Below are 25,127 nucleotides of genomic sequence, written 5' to 3'. Positions count from 1 at the left end.
CACACTCTCACTCACACACTCTCACTCACACACTCTCACTCACACACTCTCACTCACACACTCACACTCACACACTCTCACTCACACACTCTCACTCACACACTCTCACTCACACACTCTCACTCACACACTCTCACTCACACACTCTCACTCACACACTCTCACTCACCACACTCACTCACACACTCACACTCACACACTCACACACACACTCTCACTCACACACTCTCACTCACACACTCTCACTCACACACTCTCACTCACACACTCTCACTCACACACTCTCACTCACACACTCTCACTCACACACTCTCACTCACACACTCTCACTCACCTCTCACTCACACACTCTCACTCACACACTCACACTCACACACTCTCACTCACACATCACACTCCACCCACACTCTCACTCACACACCCTCTCACTCACACACTCTCACTCACACCTCACTCTCACACCCACTCCACACCCCTCTCACTCTCACACTCACACTCACACACTCTCACTCACACACACACTCTCACACACACACTCTCACTCACACACTCTCACTCACACACTCTCACTCACACACACCCCTCACTCACACACTCACACCTCACACACTCTCTCCCTCACACACTCTCACTCACACACTCTCACTCACACACTCTCACACACACACTCTCACTGACACACACTCTCACTCTCACACTCACACTCACGCACTCTCACTCTCACACTCACACACTCTCACTCTCACACTCACACTCACACTCTCTCACTCACACACTCTCAGTCACACACACTCTCACACACTCTCACTCACACTCTCACTCACACACTCTCACTCACACACTCTCACACACACACTCTCACTCACACACACTCTCACTCACACACTCTCACTCACACACTCTCACTCACACTCTCTCACTCACACACTCTCACTCACACTCTCTCACTCACACATCACCCTCTCACTCACACACTCTCACTCACAACACTCTCACTCACACACTCTCACTCACACACTCACACTCACACACACTCACTCACACACTCTCACTCACACACTCTCACTCACACACTCTCACTCACACACTCTCACTCACACTCTCTCACTCACACACTCTCACTCACACACTCTCACTCACACACTCTCACTCACACATTCTCACTCACACACTCACACTCACACACTCTCACTCACACCACTCACTCACACACTCTCACTCACACTCTCACTCACACTCTCTCACTCACACTCTCTCACTCACACACTCTCACTCACACACTCACTCACACACTCTCACTCACACACTCTCTCACTCACACACTCTCACGCACACTCTCTCACTCACACACTCTCACTCACACACTCTCACTCACACACTCTCTCACTCACACACTCACTCACACACTCTCACTCACACACCCTCACTCACACACTCTCACTCACACTCTCTCACTCACACCTCTCACACACACACTCTCACTCACACACTCTCACTCACACACTCTCAATCACACACTCTCACTCTCACACTCACACTCACACACTCTCACTCACACACTCTCACTCACACACTCTCAATCACAGTCTCTCACACACACACTCTCACTCACACACTCTCAATCACACACTCTCACTCTCACACTCACACTCACACACTCTCACTCACACTCTCTCACTCACACACTCTTAATCACACACTCTCACTCTCACACTCACACTCACACACTCTCACTCACACACTCTCAATCACACACTCTCACTCACACTCTCTCACTCACTCACTCTCACTCACACTCTCTCACACTCACACACTCTCACACACACACTCTCACTCACACACTCTCACTCACACACACTCACACACTCTCACACACACTCTCACACACACACTCTCACACACACACTCTCACTCACACACCTCACTCACACACTCACTCACACACTCTCACACACACACTCACACACACACTCTCACTCACACACTCTCACTCACACACTCTCACTCACACACTCTCACTCACACACTCACACTCACACTCACACTCACACACTCTCACTCACACACTCTCACTCACACACTCTCACACACACACTCTCACTCTCACACTCACACTCACACACTCTCACTCACACACTCTCACTCTCACACTCACACTCACACACTCTCACTCACACACACACTCTCACACACACACTCTCACTCACACACTCTCACTCACACACTCTCACTCAGCACACTCTCACTCTCACACTCACACTCACACACTCTCACTCACACACTCTCACTCTCACTCACACTCTCACTCTCACACTCTCACTCACACTCTCACTCACACACTCTCACTCTCACACTCACACACACACTCTCACTCACACACACACTCTCACAACACACACTCTCACTCACACACTCTCACTCACACACTCTCACTCTCACACTCTCACTCACACACTCTCACTCACACCCTCTCACTCTCACACTCACACTCACACACTCTCACTCACACACACTCTCACACACACACTCTCACTCACACACTCTCACTCACACACTCTCACTCACACACTCCCTCTCTCACACTCACACTCACACACTCTCCCTCACACACTCTCACTCACACACTCTCACTCACACACTCTCACTCACACACTCTCACTCACACACACTCTCACTCTCACACTCACACTCACGCACTCTCACTCTCACACTCACACACTCTCACTCTCACACTCACACTCACACTCTCTCACTCACACACTCTCAGTCACACACACTCTCACACACTCTCACTCACACACTCTCACTCACACACTCTCACACACACTCTCACACACACACTCTCACTCACACACACTCTCACTCACACACTCTCGCACTCACACACTCTCACTCACACTCTCTCACTCACACACTCTCACTCACACTCTCTCACTCACACCCTCTCACTCACACACTCTCACTCACACACTCTCACTCACACACTCTCACTCACACACTCACACTCACACACACTCACTCACACACTCTCACTCACACACTCTCACTCACACACTCTCACTCACACACTCTCACTCACACTCTCTCACTCACACACTCTCACTCACACACTCTCACTCACACACTCTCACTCACACATTCTCACTCACACACTCACACTCACACACTCTCACTCACACACACTCACTCACACACTCTCACTCACACACTCTCACTCACACTCTCTCACTCACACTCTCTCACTCACACACTCTCACTCACACACTCTCACTCACACACTCTCACTCACACACTCTCTCACTCACACACTCTCACGCACACTCTCTCACTCACACACTCTCACTCACACACTCTCACTCACACACTCTCTCACTCACAACACTCTCACTCACACACTCTCACTCACACACCCTCACTCACACACTCTCACTCACACACTCTCACTCACACACTCTCACTCACACACTCTCTCACTCACACACTCTCACTCACACACTCTCACTCACACACTCTCACTCACACACCCTCACTCACACACTCTCACTCACTCTCTCACACACACTCACTCACACACTCTCACTCACACACTCTCACTCACACACTCTCACTCACACACTCTCACTCACACACTCACACTCACACACTCTCACTCACACACTCTCTCACACACACACTCTCACACACTCACTCTCACTCTCACACACTCACTCACTCTCACACACACACTCACACACACACTCTCACTCACACACTCTCACTCACACACTCACTCACACACTCTCACTCTCATACACTCAATCACACATTCTCACACACACACTCTCACACACACAGTCTCACTCACACACACACTCTCACACACACACTCTCTCACACACTCACTCTCACTCTCACGCACTCACTCACACACTCTCTCTCACACACACACTCTCACACACACACTCTCTCACACACTCACTCTCACTCTCACGCACTCACTCACACACTCTCACAAACACACTCTCACTCACACACTCTCACTCACACACACTCTCTCACACACTCTCACACCCTCACTCTCACTCTCACACACTCACTCACACACTCTCACACACACACTCTCACTCACACACTCTCTCACTCACACACTCACTCACACACTCTCACTCACACACACTCTCACTCACACACTCTTACTCACACTCTCTCACTCACACACTCTCACTCACACACTCTCACTCACACACTCTCACGCACACACTCTCACTCTCACACTCTCTCACTCACACACTCTCACACACACACTCTCACACACACACTCTCACTCACACACTCTCACTCACACACTCTCACTCACACTCTCTCACTCAAACACTCTCACTCACACACTCTCACTCACACACTCTCACGCACACACTCTCACTCACATACTCTCACACACACACTCTCACACACACACTCTCACTCACACACTCTCACTCACACACTCTCACACACACACTCTCACTCACACACTCTCACTCACACACTCTCACTCACACTCTCTCACTCACACACTCTCACTCACACACACTCACTCACACTCTCTCACTCACACACTCTCACACACACTCTCACACACACACTCTCACTCACACACTCTCACTCACACTCTCTCACTCACACACTCTCACACACACTCTCTCACACACACACTCTCACTCACACACACTCACTCACACTCTCTCACTCACACACACTCTCACTCACATACTCTCACTCACACACTCTCACACACACACTCTCACACACACACTCTCACTCACATTCTCTCACTCACACTCTCTCACTCACACACTCTCACACACACACTCTCACACACACACTCTCACTCACGCACTCTCACGCACACACTCTCACTCACATACTCTCACTCACACACTCTCACTCACACTCTCTCACTCACACACTCTCACTCACACACACTCACTCACACTCTCTCACTCACACACTCTCACACACACACTCTCACACACACAATCTCACTCACACACTCTCACACACACACTCTCACTCACACACTCTCACTCACACACACTCTCACTCACACTCTCTCACTCACACACTCTCACACACACACTCTCACACACACACTCTCACACACATTCTCTCACACACACACTCTCACTCACACACTCTCACTCACACACTCTCACACACACTCTCTCACTCACACTCTCTCACTCACACACTCTCACACACACACTCTCACACACACACTCTTACTCACACACTCTCACTCACACACTCTCACACACACACTCTCACTCACACACTCTCACTCATACACTCTCACTCACACAATCTCACTCACACACTCTCTCACTCACACACTCTCACTCACACATTCTCACACACACACTCTCACTCACACACACTCTCACTCACACACTCTCACTCACACACTCTCACACACACACTCTCACTCACACTCTCTCACTCACACACTCTCACTCACACTCTCTCACTCACACACTCTCACTCACACACTCTCACTCACACACTCTCTCACTCACACACTCTCACTCACACACACTCTCACTCATACACTCTCACTCACACACTCTCACACACACCCTCTCACTCACACTCTCTCACTCACACACTCTCACTCACACACTCTCACTCACACTCTCTCACTCACATACTCTCACTCACACACTCTCACTCACACACTCTCACTCACAAACTCACACACTCTCACTCACACACTCACACTCACACACTCTCACTCACACACACTCTCACTCACGCACTCTCACTCACACACTCTCACTCACACACTCTCACTCACACTCTCTCACTCACACTCTCTCACACACACACTCTCACTCACACACTCTCACTCACACACTCTCACTCACACACTCTCACTCATACTCTCACTCACACACTCTCACTCACACACTCTCACTCACACACTCTCACACACACTCTCACTCACACTCGCTCACTCACACACTCTCACTCACACACTCTCACTCACACACTCTCACACACACACTCTCACTCACACACTCTCACACACACACTCTGACTCACACTCTCTCTCACTCACACACTCTCACTCACACACTCTCACACACACACTCTCATTCACACACTCTCACTCACACACTCACTCACACACACTCTCTCTCACGCACACTCTCTCACTCACACACTCTCACTCACACTCTCTCACTCACACACTCTCACTCACACACTCTCACTCACACACTCTCACTCACACACTCTCACTCACACACTCTCACTCACACACTCTCACACACACACTCTCACTCACACACACTCTCACTCACACACTCTCACTCACACTCTCTCACTCACACTCTCTCACTCACACACTCTCACTCACACACTCTCACTCACACACTCTCACTCACTCTCTCACTCACACACTCTCACTCACACACTCTCACTCACACACTCTCACTCACACACTCACACTCACACACTCTCACTCACACACTCTCACTCACACTCTCACTCACACACTCTCACTCACACTCTCTCACTCACACACTCTCACTCACACACTCTCATTCACACTCTCTCACTCACACACTCTCACTCACACACTCTCACTCACACACTCTCACTCACAGACTCTCACTCACACACTCTCACTCACACACTCACACTCACACACTCTCACTCACACACTCTCACTCACACACTCTCACTCACACACTCTCACTCACACACTCTCACTCACACACTCTCACTCACACACTCACACTCACACACTCTCACTCACACACTCTCACACACACACTCTCACACACACAGTCTCACTCACACACACACTCTCACACACACACTCTCTCACACACTCACTCTCACTCTCACGCACTCACTCACACACTCTCACACACACACTCTCACTCACACACTCTCACTCACACACACTCTCTCACACACTCTCACACCCTCACTCTCACTCTCACACACTCACTCACACACTCTCACACACACACTCTCACTCACACACTCTCACACACACAGTCTCACTCACACACACACTCTCACACACACACTCTCTCACACACTCACTCTCACTCTCACGCACTCACTCACACACTCTCACACACACACTCTCACTCACACACTCTCACTCACACACACTCTCTCACACACTCTCACACCCTCACTCTCACTCTCACACACTCACTCACACACTCTCACACACACACTCTCACTCACACACTCTCTCACTCACACACTCTCTCACTCACACACTCTCACTCACACACACTCTCACTCACACACTCTCACTCACACTCTCTCACTCACACACTCTCACTCACACATTCTCACTCACACACTTTCACGCACACACTCTCACTCACACACTCTCTCACTCACACACTCTCACACACACACTCTCACACACACACTCTCACTCACACACTCTCACTCACACACTCTCACTCACACTCTCTCACTCACACACTCTCACTCACACACTCTCACTCACACACTCTCACGCACACACTCTCACTCACATACTCTCACACACACACTCTCACTCACACACTCTCACTCACACACTCTCACTCACACACTCTCACTCACACACTCTCACGCACACACTCTCACTCACATACTCTCACACACACACTCTCACACACACACTCTCACTCACACACTCTCACACACACACTCTCACTCACACACTCTCACTCACACACTCTCACTCACACTCTCTCACTCACACACTCTCACTCACACACTCTCACTCACACAGACTCACTCACACTCTCTCACTCACACACTCTCACACACACTCTCACACACACACTCTCACTCACACACTCTCACTCACACTCTCTCACTCACGCACTCTCACTCTCACACTCACACACTCTCACTCTCACACTCACACTCACACTCTCTCACTCACACACTCTCAGTCACACACACTCTCACACACTCTCACTCACACACTCTCACTCACACACTCTCACACACACTCTCACACACACACTCTCACTCACACACACTCTCACTCACACACTCTCGCACTCACACACTCTCACTCACACTCTCTCACTCACACACTCTCACTCACACTCTCTCACTCACACCCTCTCACTCACACACTCTCACTCACACACTCTCACTCACACACTCTCACTCACACACTCACACTCACACACACTCACTCACACACTCTCACTCACACACTCTCACTCACACACTCTCACTCACACACTCTCACTCACACTCTCTCACTCACACACTCTCACTCACACACTCTCACTCACACACTCTCACTCACACATTCTCACTCACACACTCACACTCACACACTCTCACTCACACACACTCACTCACACACTCTCACTCACACACTCTCACTCACACTCTCTCACTCACACTCTCTCACTCACACACTCTCACTCACACACTCTCACTCACACACTCTCACTCACACACTCTCTCACTCACACACTCTCACGCACACTCTCTCACTCACACACTCTCACTCACACACTCTCACTCACACACTCTCTCACTCACACACTCTCACTCACACACTCTCACTCACACACCCTCACTCACACACTCTCACTCACACTCTCTCACTCACACACTCTCACACACACACTCTCACTCACACACTCTCACTCACACACTCTCAATCACACACTCTCACTCTCACACTCACACTCACACACTCTCACTCACACACTCTCACTCACACACTCTCAATCACAGTCTCTCACACACACACTCTCACTCACACACTCTCAATCACACACTCTCACTCTCACACTCACACTCACACACTCTCACTCACACTCTCTCACTCACACACTCTTAATCACACACTCTCACTCTCACACTCACACTCACACACTCTCACTCACACACTCTCAATCACACACTCTCACTCACACTCTCTCACTCACACACTCTCACTCACACTCTCTCACACTCACACACTCTCACACACACACTCTCACTCACACACTCTCACTCACACACACTCACACACTCTCACACACACTCTCACACACACACTCTCACTCACACACTCTCACTCACATACACTCACTCACACACTCTCACACACACACTCTCACACACACACTCTCACTCACACACTCTCACTCACACACTCTCACTCACACACTCTCACTCACACACTCTCACTCTCACACTCACACTCACACACTCTCACTCACACACTCTCACTCACACACTCTCACACACACACTCTCACTCTCACACTCACACTCACACACTCTCACTCACACACTCTCACTCTCACACTCACACTCACACACTCTCACTCACACACACACTCTCACACACACACTCTCACTCACACACTCTCACTCACACACTCTCACTCACACACTCTCACTCTCACACTCACACTCACACACTCTCACTCACACACTCTCACTCACACACTCTCACTCTCACACTCTCACTCACACTCTCACTCACACACTCTCACTCTCACACTCACACACACACTCTCACTCACACACACACTCTCACACACACACTCTCACTCACACACTCTCACTCACACACTCTCACTCTCACACTCTCACTCACACACTCTCACTCACACCCTCTCACTCTCACACTCACACTCACACACTCTCACTCACACACACACTCTCACACACACACTCTCACTCACACACTCTCACTCACACACTCTCACTCACACACTCCCTCTCTCACACTCACACTCACACACTCTCCCTCACACACTCTCACTCACACACTCTCACTCACACACTCTCACTCACACACTCTCACTCACACACACTCTCACTCTCACACTCACACTCACGCACTCTCACTCTCACACTCACACACTCTCACTCTCACACTCACACTCACACTCTCTCACTCACACACTCTCAGTCACACACACTCTCACACACTCTCACTCACACACTCTCACTCACACACTCTCACACACACTCTCACACACACACTCTCACTCACACACACTCTCACTCACACACTCTCGCACTCACACACTCTCACTCACACTCTCTCACTCACACACTCTCACTCACACTCTCTCACTCACACCCTCTCACTCACACACTCTCACTCACACACTCTCACTCACACACTCTCACTCACACACTCACACTCACACACACTCACTCACACACTCTCACTCACACACTCTCACTCACACACTCTCACTCACACACTCTCACTCACACTCTCTCACTCACACACTCTCACTCACACACTCTCACTCACACACTCTCACTCACACATTCTCACTCACACACTCACACTCACACACTCTCACTCACACACACTCACTCACACACTCTCACTCACACACTCTCACTCACACTCTCTCACTCACACTCTCTCACTCACACACTCTCACTCACACACTCTCACTCACACACTCTCACTCACACACTCTCTCACTCACACACTCTCACGCACACTCTCTCACTCACACACTCTCACTCACACACTCTCACTCACACACTCTCTCACTCACACACTCTCACTCACACACTCTCACTCACACACCCTCACTCACACACTCTCACTCACACACTCTCACTCACACACTCTCACTCACACACTCTCTCACTCACACACTCTCACTCACACACTCTCACTCACACACTCTCACTCACACACCCTCACTCACACACTCTCACTCACTCTCTCACACACACTCACTCACACACTCTCACTCACACACTCTCACTCACACACTCTCACTCACACACTCTCACTCACACACTCACACTCACACACTCTCACTCACACACTCTCTCACACACACACTCTCACACACTCACTCTCACTCTCACACACTCACTCACTCTCACACACACACTCTCACACACACACTCTCACTCACACACTCTCACTCACACACTCACTCACACACTCTCACTCTCATACACTCAATCACACATTCTCACACACACACTCTCACACACACAGTCTCACTCACACACACACTCTCACACACACACTCTCTCACACACTCACTCTCACTCTCACGCACTCACTCACACACTCTCTCTCACACACACACTCTCACACACACACTCTCTCACACACTCACTCTCACTCTCACGCACTCACTCACACACTCTCACAAACACACTCTCACTCACACACTCTCACTCACACACACTCTCTCACACACTCTCACACCCTCACTCTCACTCTCACACACTCACTCACACACTCTCACACACACACTCTCACTCACACACTCTCTCACTCACACACTCACTCACACACTCTCACTCACACACACTCTCACTCACACACTCTTACTCACACTCTCTCACTCACACACTCTCACTCACACACTCTCACTCACACACTCTCACGCACACACTCTCACTCACACACTCTCTCACTCACACACTCTCACACACACACTCTCACACACACACTCTCACTCACACACTCTCACTCACACACTCTCACTCACACTCTCTCACTCAAACACTCTCACTCACACACTCTCACTCACACACTCTCACGCACACACTCTCACTCACATACTCTCACACACACACTCTCACACACACACTCTCACTCACACACTCTCACTCACACACTCTCACACACACACTCTCACTCACACACTCTCACTCACACACTCTCACTCACACTCTCTCACTCACACACTCTCACTCACACACACTCACTCACACTCTCTCACTCACACACTCTCACACACACTCTCACACACACACTCTCACTCACACACTCTCACTCACACTCTCTCACTCACACACTCTCACACACACTCTCTCACACACACACTCTCACTCACACACACTCACTCACACTCTCTCACTCACACACACTCTCACTCACATACTCTCACTCACACACTCTCACACACACACTCTCACACACACACTCTCACTCACATTCTCTCACTCACACTCTCTCACTCACACACTCTCACACACACACTCTCACACACACACTCTCACTCACGCACTCTCACGCACACACTCTCACTCACATACTCTCACTCACACACTCTCACTCACACTCTCTCACTCACACACTCTCACTCACACACACTCACTCACACTCTCTCACTCACACACTCTCACACACACACTCTCACACACACAATCTCACTCACACACTCTCACACACACACTCTCACTCACACACTCTCACTCACACACACTCTCACTCACACTCTCTCACTCACACACTCTCACACACACACTCTCACACACACACTCTCACACACATTCTCTCACACACACACTCTCACTCACACACTCTCACTCACACACTCTCACACACACTCTCTCACTCACACTCTCTCACTCACACACTCTCACACACACACTCTCACACACACACTCTTACTCACACACTCTCACTCACACACTCTCACACACACACTCTCACTCACACACTCTCACTCATACACTCTCACTCACACAATCTCACTCACACACTCTCTCACTCACACACTCTCACTCACACATTCTCACACACACACTCTCACTCACACACACTCTCACTCACACACTCTCACTCACACACTCTCACACACACACTCTCACTCACACTCTCTCACTCACACACTCTCACTCACACTCTCTCACTCACACACTCTCACTCACACACTCTCACTCACACACTCTCTCACTCACACACTCTCACTCACACACACTCTCACTCATACACTCTCACTCACACACTCTCACACACACCCTCTCACTCACACTCTCTCACTCACACACTCTCACTCACACACTCTCACTCACACTCTCTCACTCACATACTCTCACTCACACACTCTCACTCACACACTCTCACTCACAAACTCACACACTCTCACTCACACACTCACACTCACACACTCTCACTCACACACACTCTCACTCACGCACTCTCACTCACACACTCTCACTCACACACTCTCACTCACACTCTCTCACTCACACTCTCTCACACACACACTCTCACTCACACACTCTCACTCACACACTCTCACTCACACACTCTCACTCATACTCTCACTCACACACTCTCACTCACACACTCTCACTCACACACTCTCACACACACTCTCACTCACACTCGCTCACTCACACACTCTCACTCACACACTCTCACTCACACACTCTCACACACACACTCTCACTCACACACTCTCACACACACACTCTGACTCACACTCTCTCACTCACACACTCTCACTCACACACTCTCACACACACACTCTCATTCACACACTCTCACTCACACACTCACTCACACACACTCTCTCTCACGCACACTCTCTCACTCACACACTCTCACTCACACTCTCTCACTCACACACTCTCACTCACACACTCTCACTCACACACTCTCACTCACACACTCTCACTCACACACTCTCACTCACACACTCTCACACACACACTCTCACTCACACACACTCTCACTCACACACTCTCACTCACACTCTCTCACTCACACTCTCTCACTCACACACTCTCACTCACACACTCTCACTCACACACTCTCACTCACTCTCTCACTCACACACTCTCACTCACACACTCTCACTCACACACTCTCACTCACACACTCACACTCACACACTCTCACTCACACACTCTCACTCACACTCTCACTCACACACTCTCACTCACACTCTCTCACTCACACACTCTCACTCACACACTCTCATTCACACTCTCTCACTCACACACTCTCACTCACACACTCTCACTCACACACTCTCACTCACAGACTCTCACTCACACACTCTCACTCACACACTCACACTCACACACTCTCACTCACACACTCTCACTCACACACTCTCACTCACACACTCTCACTCACACACTCTCACTCACACACTCTCACTCACACACTCACACTCACACACTCTCACTCACACACTCTCACACACACACTCTCACACACACAGTCTCACTCACACACACACTCTCACACACACACTCTCTCACACACTCACTCTCACTCTCACGCACTCACTCACACACTCTCACACACACACTCTCACTCACACACTCTCACTCACACACACTCTCTCACACACTCTCACACCCTCACTCTCACTCTCACACACTCACTCACACACTCTCACACACACACTCTCACTCACACACTCTCACACACACAGTCTCACTCACACACACACTCTCACACACACACTCTCTCACACACTCACTCTCACTCTCACGCACTCACTCACACACTCTCACACACACACTCTCACTCACACACTCTCACTCACACACACTCTCTCACACACTCTCACACCCTCACTCTCACTCTCACACACTCACTCACACACTCTCACACACACACTCTCACTCACACACTCTCTCACTCACACACTCTCTCACTCACACACTCTCACTCACACACACTCTCACTCACACACTCTCACTCACACTCTCTCACTCACACACTCTCACTCACACATTCTCACTCACACACTTTCACGCACACACTCTCACTCACACACTCTCTCACTCACACACTCTCACACACACACTCTCACACACACACTCTCACTCACACACTCTCACTCACACACTCTCACTCACACTCTCTCACTCACACACTCTCACTCACACACTCTCACTCACACACTCTCACGCACACACTCTCACTCACATACTCTCACACACACACTCTCACTCACACACTCTCACTCACACACTCTCACTCACACACTCTCACTCACACACTCTCACGCACACACTCTCACTCACATACTCTCACACACACACTCTCACACACACACTCTCACTCACACACTCTCACACACACACTCTCACTCACACACTCTCACTCACACACTCTCACTCACACTCTCTCACTCACACACTCTCACTCACACACTCTCACTCACACAGACTCACTCACACTCTCTCACTCACACACTCTCACACACACTCTCACACACACACTCTCACTCACACACTCTCACTCACACTCTCTCACTCACACACTCTCACACACACACTCTCACACACACACTCTCACTCACACACACTCACTCACACTCTCTCACTCACACACACTCTCACTCACACACTCTCACTCACACACTCTCACACACACACTCTCAAACACACACTCTCACTCACACTCTCTCACTCACACTTTCTCACTCACACACTCTCACACACACACTCTCACACACACACTCTCACTCACGCACTCTCACGCACACACTCTCACTCACATACTCTCACTCACACACTCTCACTCACACTGTCTCACTCACACACTCTCACTCACACACACACACTCACACTCTCTCACTCACACACTCTCACACACACACTCTCACACACACACTCTCACTCACACACTCTCACTCACACACACTCTCACTCACACTCTCTCACTCACACACTCTCACACACACACTCTCACACACACACTCTCACACACATTCTCTCACACACACACTCTCACTCACACACTCTCACTCACACACTCTCACACACACTCTCTCACTCACACTCTCTCACTCACACACTCTCACACACACACTCTCACACACACACTCTTACTCACACACTCTCACTCACACACTCTCACACACACACTCTCACTCACACACTCTCACTCATACACTCTCACTCACACAATCTCACTCACACACTCTCTCACTCACACACTCTCACTCACACATTCTCACACACACACTCTCACTCACACACACTCACACACTCTCACTCACACACTCTCACACACACACTCTCACTCACACTCTCTCACTCACACACTCTCACTCACACTCTCTCACTCACACACTCTCACTCACACACTCTCACTCACACACACTCTCACTCACACACTCTCACTCACACACACTCTCACTCATACACTCTCACTCACACACTCTCACACACACCCTCTCACTCACACTCTCTCACTCACACACTCTCACTCACACACTCTCACTCACACTCTCTCACTCACATACTCTCACTCACACACTCTCACTCACACACTCTCACTCACAAACTCACACACTCTCACTCACACACTCACACTCACACATTCTCACTCACACACACTCTCACTCACGCACTCTCACTCACACACTCTCACTCACACACTCTCACTCACACTCTCTCACTCACACTCTCTCACACACACACTCTCACTCACACACTCTCACTCACACACTCTCACTCACACACTCTCACTCACACTCTCACTCACACACTCTCACTCACACACTCTCACTCACACACTCTCACACACACTCTCACTCACACTCGCTCACTCACACACTCTCACTCACACACTCTCACTCACACACTCTCACACACACACTCTCACTCACACACTCTCACTCACACACTCACACTCACACACTCTCACACACACACTCTCATTCACACACTCTCACTCACACACACACTCACACACACTCTCTCTCACTCACACTCTCTCACTCACACACTCTCACTCACACTCTCTCACTCACACACTCTCACTCACACACTCTCACACACACACTCTCATTCACACACTCTCACTCACACACACACTCACACACACTCTCTCTCACTCACACTCTCTCACTCACACACTCTCACTCACACTCTCTCACTCACACACTCTCACTCACACACTCTCACTCACACACTTTCACTCACACACTCTCACACACACACTCTCACTCACACACACTCTCACTCACACACTCTCACTCACACTCTCTCACTCACACTCTCTCACTCACACACTCTCACTCACACACTCTCACTCACACACTCTCACTCACACTTTCTCACTCACACACTCTCACTCACACACTCTCACTCACACACTCACACTCACACACTCTCACTCACACACTCTCACTCACACTCTCACTCACACACTCTCACTCACACTCTCTCACTCACACACTCTCACTCACACACTCTCACTCACACTCTCTCACTCACACACTCTCACTCACACACTCTCACTCACACACTCTCACTCACACACTCTCACTCACACACTCTCACTCACACACTCACACACTCTCACTCACACACTCTCACACACACACTCTCACTCACACACACTCTCACTCACACACTCTCACTCACACACTCTCACTCACACACTCTCACACACACACTCTCACTCACATACTCTCACTCACACACACTCACTCACACACTCTCACTCGCACTCTCTCACTCACACTCTCTCACTCACACACTCTCACTCACACACCCTCACACACACACTCTCACTCACACACACTCTCACTCACTCACTCTCACTCACACTCTCTCACTCACACTCTCTCACTCACACACTCTCACTCACACACTCTCACTCACACACTCTCACTCACACTCTCTCACTCACACACTCTCACTAACACACTCTCACTCACACACTCTCACTCACACACTCACACTCACACACTCTCACTCACACACTCTTACTCACACACTCTCACTTACACACTGTCACACACACACTCTCACTCACACACTCTCACTCATACACTCTCACTCACACAATCTCACTCACACACTCTCTCACTCACACACTCTCACTCACACATTCTCACACACACACTCTCACTCACACACACTCTCACTCACACACTCTCACTCACACACTCTCACACACACACTCTCACTCACACTCTCTCACTCACACACTCTCACTCACACTCTCTCACTCACACACTCTCACTCACACACTCTCACTCACACACACTCTCACTCACACACTCTCACTCACACACACTCTCACTCACACACTCTCACTCACACACTCTCACTCACACACACTCTCACACACACCCTCTCACTCACACTCTCTCACTCACACACTCTCACTCACACACTCTCACTCACACACTCTCACGCACACACTCTCACTCAAATACTCTCACACACACACTCTCACACACACACTCTCACTCACACACTCTCACACACACACTCTCACTCACACACTCTCACTCACACACTCTCACTCACACTCTCTCACTCACACACTCTCACTCACACACTCTCACTCACACAGACTCACTCACACTCTCTCACTCACACACTCTCACACACACTCTCACACACACACTCTCACTCACACACTCTCACTCATACTCTCTCACTCACACACTCTCACACACACACTCTCACACACACACTCTCACTCACACTCTCTCACTCACACAATCTCACTCACACACTCTCACTCACACACACTCTCACTCACACACTCTCACTCACACACTCTCACTCACACACTCTCACTCACACACACTCTCACTCACACACTCTCACTCACACACTCTCACTCACACACTCTCACTCACACACACTCTCACTCACACACTCTCACTCACACACTCTCACTCACACACTCTCACTCACACACACTCTCACTCACACACTCTCTCACTCACACTCTCTCACTCACACACTCTCACTCACACTCTCTCACTCACACACTCTCACTCACACACTCTCACTCACACACTTTCACTCACACACTCTCACACACACACTCTCACTCACACACACTCTCACTCACACACTCTCACTCACACTCTCTCACTCACACACTCTCACTCACACACTCTCACTCACACACTCACACTCACACACTCTCACTCACACACTCTCACTCACACTCTCACTCACACACTCTCACTCACACTCTCTCACTCACACACTCTCACTCACACACTCTCACTCACACTCTCTCACTCACACACTCTCACTCACACACTCTCACTCACACACTCTCACTCACACACTCTCACTCACACACTCTCACTCACACACTCACACTCACACACTCTCACTCACACACTCTCACACACACACTCTCACTCACACACACTCTCACTCACACACTCTCACTCACACACACTCACTCACACTCTCTCACTCACATACTCTCACTCACACACTCTCACTCACACTCTCTCACTCACACACTCTCACTCACACTCTCTCACTCACACTCTCTCACTCACACAATCTCACTCACACACTCTCACTCACACACACTCTCACTCACACACTCTCACTCACACACTCTCACTCACACACTCTCACTCACACACTCTCACTCACACACTCTCACTCACACACTCTCACTCACACACTCTCACTCACACACTCTCACTCACACACTCTCACTCACACACTCTCACTCACACACTCTCACTCACACACACTCTCACTCACACACTCTCTCACTCACACTCTCTCACTCACACACTCTCACTCACACACTCTCACTCACACACTCTCACTCACACACACTCTCACTCACACACTCTCACTCACACACTCTCACTCACACACTCTCTCACTCACACACTCTCACTCACACACTCTCACTCACACACACTCTCACTCACACACTCTCACTCACACACTCTCACTCACACACTCTCACTCACACACTCTCACACACACACTCTCACTCACACACTCTCACTCACACACTCTCACTCACACACTCTCACTCACACACTCTCACTCACACACACTCTCACTCACACACTCTCACTCACACACACTCTCACTCACACACTCTCACTCACACACTCTCACACACACTCTCTCACTCACACTCTCTCACTCACACACTCTCACACACACACTCTCACACACACACTCTTACTCACACACTCTCACTCACACACTCTCACACACACACTCTCACTCACACACTCTCACTCATACACTCTCACTCACACAATCTCACTCACACACTCTCTCACTCACACACTCTCACTCACACATTCTCACACACACACTCTCACTCACACACACTCACACACTCTCACTCACACACTCTCACACACACACTCTCACTCACACTCTCTCACTCACACACTCTCACTCACACTCTCTCACTCACACACTCTCACTCACACACTCTCACTCACACACACTCTCACTCACACACTCTCACTCACACACACTCTCACTCATACACTCTCACTCACACACTCTCACACACACCCTCTCACTCACACTCTCTCACTCACACACTCTCACTCACACACTCTCACTCACACTCTCTCACTCACATACTCTCACTCACACACTCTCACTCACACACTCTCACTCACAAACTCACACACTCTCACTCACACACTCACACTCACACATTCTCACTCACACACACTCTCACTCACGCACTCTCACTCACACACTCTCACTCACACACTCTCACTCACACTCTCTCACTCACACTCTCTCACACACACACTCTCACTCACACACTCTCACTCACACACTCTCACTCACACACTCTCACTCACACTCTCACTCACACACTCTCACTCACACACTCTCACTCACACACTCTCACACACACTCTCACTCACACTCGCTCACTCACACACTCTCACTCACACACTCTCACTCACACACTCTCACACACACACTCTCACTCACACACTCTCACTCACACACTCACACTCACACACTCTCACACACACACTCTCATTCACACACTCTCACTCACACACACACTCACACACACTCTCTCACTCACACTCTCTCACTCACACACTCTCACTCACACTCTCTCACTCACACACTCTCACTCACACACTCTCACACACACACTCTCATTCACACACTCTCACTCACACACACACTCACACACACTCTCTCTCACTCACACTCTCTCACTCACACACTCTCACTCACACTCTCTCACTCACACACTCTCACTCACACACTCTCACTCACACACTTTCACTCACACACTCTCACACACACACTCTCACTCACACACACTCTCACTCACACACTCTCACTCACACTCTCTCACTCACACTCTCTCACTCACACACTCTCACTCACACACTCTCACTCACACACTCTCACTCACACTTTCTCACTCACACACTCTCACTCACACACTCTCACTCACACACTCACACTCACACACTCTCACTCACACACTCTCACTCACACTCTCACTCACACACTCTCACTCACACTCTCTCACTCACACACTCTCACTCACACACTCTCACTCACACTCTCTCACTCACACACTCTCACTCACACACTCTCACTCACACACTCTCACTCACACACTCTCACTCACACACTCTCACTCACACACTCACACACTCTCACTCACACACTCTCACACACACACTCTCACTCACACACACTCTCACTCACACACTCTCACTCACACACTCTCACTCACACACTCTCACACACACACTCTCACTCACATACTCTCACTCACACACACTCACTCACACACTCTCACTCGCACTCTCTCACTCACACTCTCTCACTCACACACTCTCACTCACACACCCTCACACACACACTCTCACTCACACACACTCTCACTCACACACTCTCACTCACACTCTCTCACTCACACTCTCTCACTCACACACTCTCACTCACACACTCTCACTCACACACTCTCACTCACACTCTCTCACTCACACACTCTCACTAACACACTCTCACTCACACACTCTCACTCACACACTCACACTCACACACTCTCACTCACACACTCTTACTCACACACTCTCACTTACACACTGTCACACACACACTCTCACTCACACACTCTCACTCATACACTCTCACTCACACAATCTCACTCACACACTCTCTCACTCACACACTCTCACTCACACATTCTCACACACACACTCTCACTCACACACACTCTCACTCACACACTCTCACTCACACACTCTCACACACACACTCTCACTCACACTCTCTCACTCACACACTCTCACTCACACTCTCTCACTCACACACTCTCACTCACACACTCTCACTCACACACACTCTCACTCACACACTCTCACTCACACACACTCTCACTCACACACTCTCACTCACACACTCTCACTCACACACACTCTCACACACACCCTCTCACTCACACTCTCTCACTCACACACTCTCACTCACACACTCTCACTCACACACTCTCACGCACACACTCTCACTCAAATACTCTCACACACACACTCTCACACACACACTCTCACTCACACACTCTCACACACACACTCTCACTCACACACTCTCACTCACACACTCTCACTCACACTCTCTCACTCACACACTCTCACTCACACACTCTCACTCACACAGACTCACTCACACTCTCTCACTCACACACTCTCACACACACTCACACACACACTCTCACTCACACACTCTCACTCACACTCTCTCACTCACACACTCTCACACACACACTCTCACACACACACTCTCACTCACACTCTCTCACTCACACAATCTCACTCACACACTCTCACTCACACACACTCTCACTCACACACTCTCACTCACACACTCTCACTCACACACTCTCACTCACACACACTCTCACTCACACACTCTCACTCACACACTCTCACTCACACACTCTCACTCACACACACTCTCACTCACACACTCTCACTCACACACTCTCACTCACACACTCTCACTCACACACTCTCACTCACACACACTCTCACTCACACACTCTCTCACTCACACTCTCTCACTCACACACTCTCACTCACACTCTCTCACTCACACACTCTCACTCACACACTCTCACTCACACACTTTCACTCACACACTCTCACACACACACTCTCACTCACACACACTCTCACTCACACACTCTCACTCACACTCTCTCACTCACACACTCTCACTCACACACTCTCACTCACACACTCACACTCACACACTCTCACTCACACACTCTCACTCACACTCTCACTCACACACTCTCACTCACACTCTCTCACTCCACACACACTCTCACTCACACACTCTCACTCACACTCTCTCACTCACACACTCTCACTCACACACTCTCACTCACACACTCTCACTCACACACTCTCACTCACACACTCACACTCACACACTCTCACTCACACACTCTCACACACACACTCTCACTCACACACACTCTCACTCACACACTCTCACTCACACACACTCACTCACACTCTCTCACTCACATACTCTCACTCACACACTCTCACTCACACTCTCTCACTCACACACTCTCACTCACACTCTCTCACTCACACTCTCTCACTCACACAATCTCACTCACACACTCTCACTCACACACACTCTCACTCACACACTCTCACTCACACACTCTCACTCACACACTCTCACTCACACACTCTCACTCACACACTCTCACTCACACACTCTCACTCACACACACTCTCACTCACACACTCTCACTCACACACTCTCACTCACACACTCTCACTCACACACACTCTCACTCACACACTCTCACTCACACTCTCTCACTCACACACTCTCACTCACACACTCTCACTCACACACTCTCACTCACACACACTCTCACTCACACACTCTCACTCACACACTCTCACTCACACACTCTCTCACTCACACACTCTCACTCACACACTCTCACTCACACACACTCTCACTCACACACTCTCACTCACACACTCTCACTCACACACTCTCACTCACACACTCTCACACACACACTCTCACTCACACACTCTCACTCACACACTCTCACTCACACACTCTCACTCACACACTCTCACTCACACACACTCTCACTCACACACTCTCACTCACACACACTCTCACTCACACACTCTCTCACTCACACTCTCTCACTCTCACACTCTCACTCACACACTCTCACTCACACACTCTCACTCACACACTCTCACTCACACACTCTCACTCACACACTCTCACTCACACACACTCTCACTCACACACTCTCTCACTCACACTCTCTCACTCACACACTCTCACTCACAAACTCTCACTCACACACACTCTCACTCACACTCTCTCACTCACACACACTGCACTCACACACACTCTCACTCACACACTCTCACTCACACACTCTCACTCACACACTCTCACTCACACACTCTCACTCACACACTCTCACTCACACTCTCTCACTCACACACTCTCACTCACACACTCTCACTCACACACTCTCACTCACACACTCTCACTCACACACTCTCACTCTCACACTCTCACTCACACACTCTCACTCACACACTCTCACTCACACACTCTCACTCACACACTCTCACTCACACTCTCACTCACACACTCTCACTCACACACTCTCACTCACACACACTCTCACTCACACACTCTCACACACACTCTCTCACTCACACACTCTCACTCACACACACTCTCACTCACACACTCTCACTCACACACACTCTCACTCACACACACTCTCACTCACACTCTCTCACTCACACACACTCTCACTCACACACTCTCACTCACACACTCTCACTCACACACTCTCACTCACACACACACACTCACACACTCTCACTCACACACTCTCACTCACACACTCTCACTCACACACTCTCACTCACACACTCTCAATCTCACACTCTCACTCACACACTCTCACTCACACACTCTCACTCACACACTCTCACTCACAGTCTCTCACTCACACACTCTCACTCACACACTCTCACACACACTCTCACTCACACACTCTCACTCACACACTCTCACTCACACACTCTCACTCTCACACTCTCACTCACACACTCTCACTCACACACTCTCACTCACACATTCTCACTCACACACTCTCACTCTCACACTCTCACTCACACACTCTCACTCACACACTCTCACTCACACTCTCTCACTCACACACTCTCACTCACACACTCTCACTCACACACTCTCACTCACACACTCTCACTCACACTCTCTCACTCTCACACTCTCACTCACACTCTCTCACTCACACACTCACTCACACACTCTCACTCACACACACTCTCACTCACACACTCTCACTCACTCACACACACACTCACACACTCTCACTCACACACTCTCACTCACACTCTCACTCACACACTCTCACTCACACACTCTCACTCTCACACTCTCACTCACACACTCTCACTCACACACTCTCACTCACACACTCTCACTCACAGTCTCTCACTCACACACTCTCACTCACACACTCTCACACACACTCTCACTCACACACTCTCACTCACATACTCTCACTCACACACTCTCACTCACACACTCTCA

The sequence above is a fragment of the Somniosus microcephalus genome, unplaced genomic scaffold, assembly GCF_052327205.1.
Source record: "Somniosus microcephalus isolate GS21.2 unplaced genomic scaffold, FLI_Smic_1.0 unresolved_chr3, whole genome shotgun sequence".
NCBI lineage: Eukaryota > Metazoa > Chordata > Chondrichthyes > Squaliformes > Somniosidae > Somniosus > Somniosus microcephalus.
The sequence above is the reverse complement of the archived record's forward strand: the minus strand, read 5'-3'. Positions refer to the sequence as shown.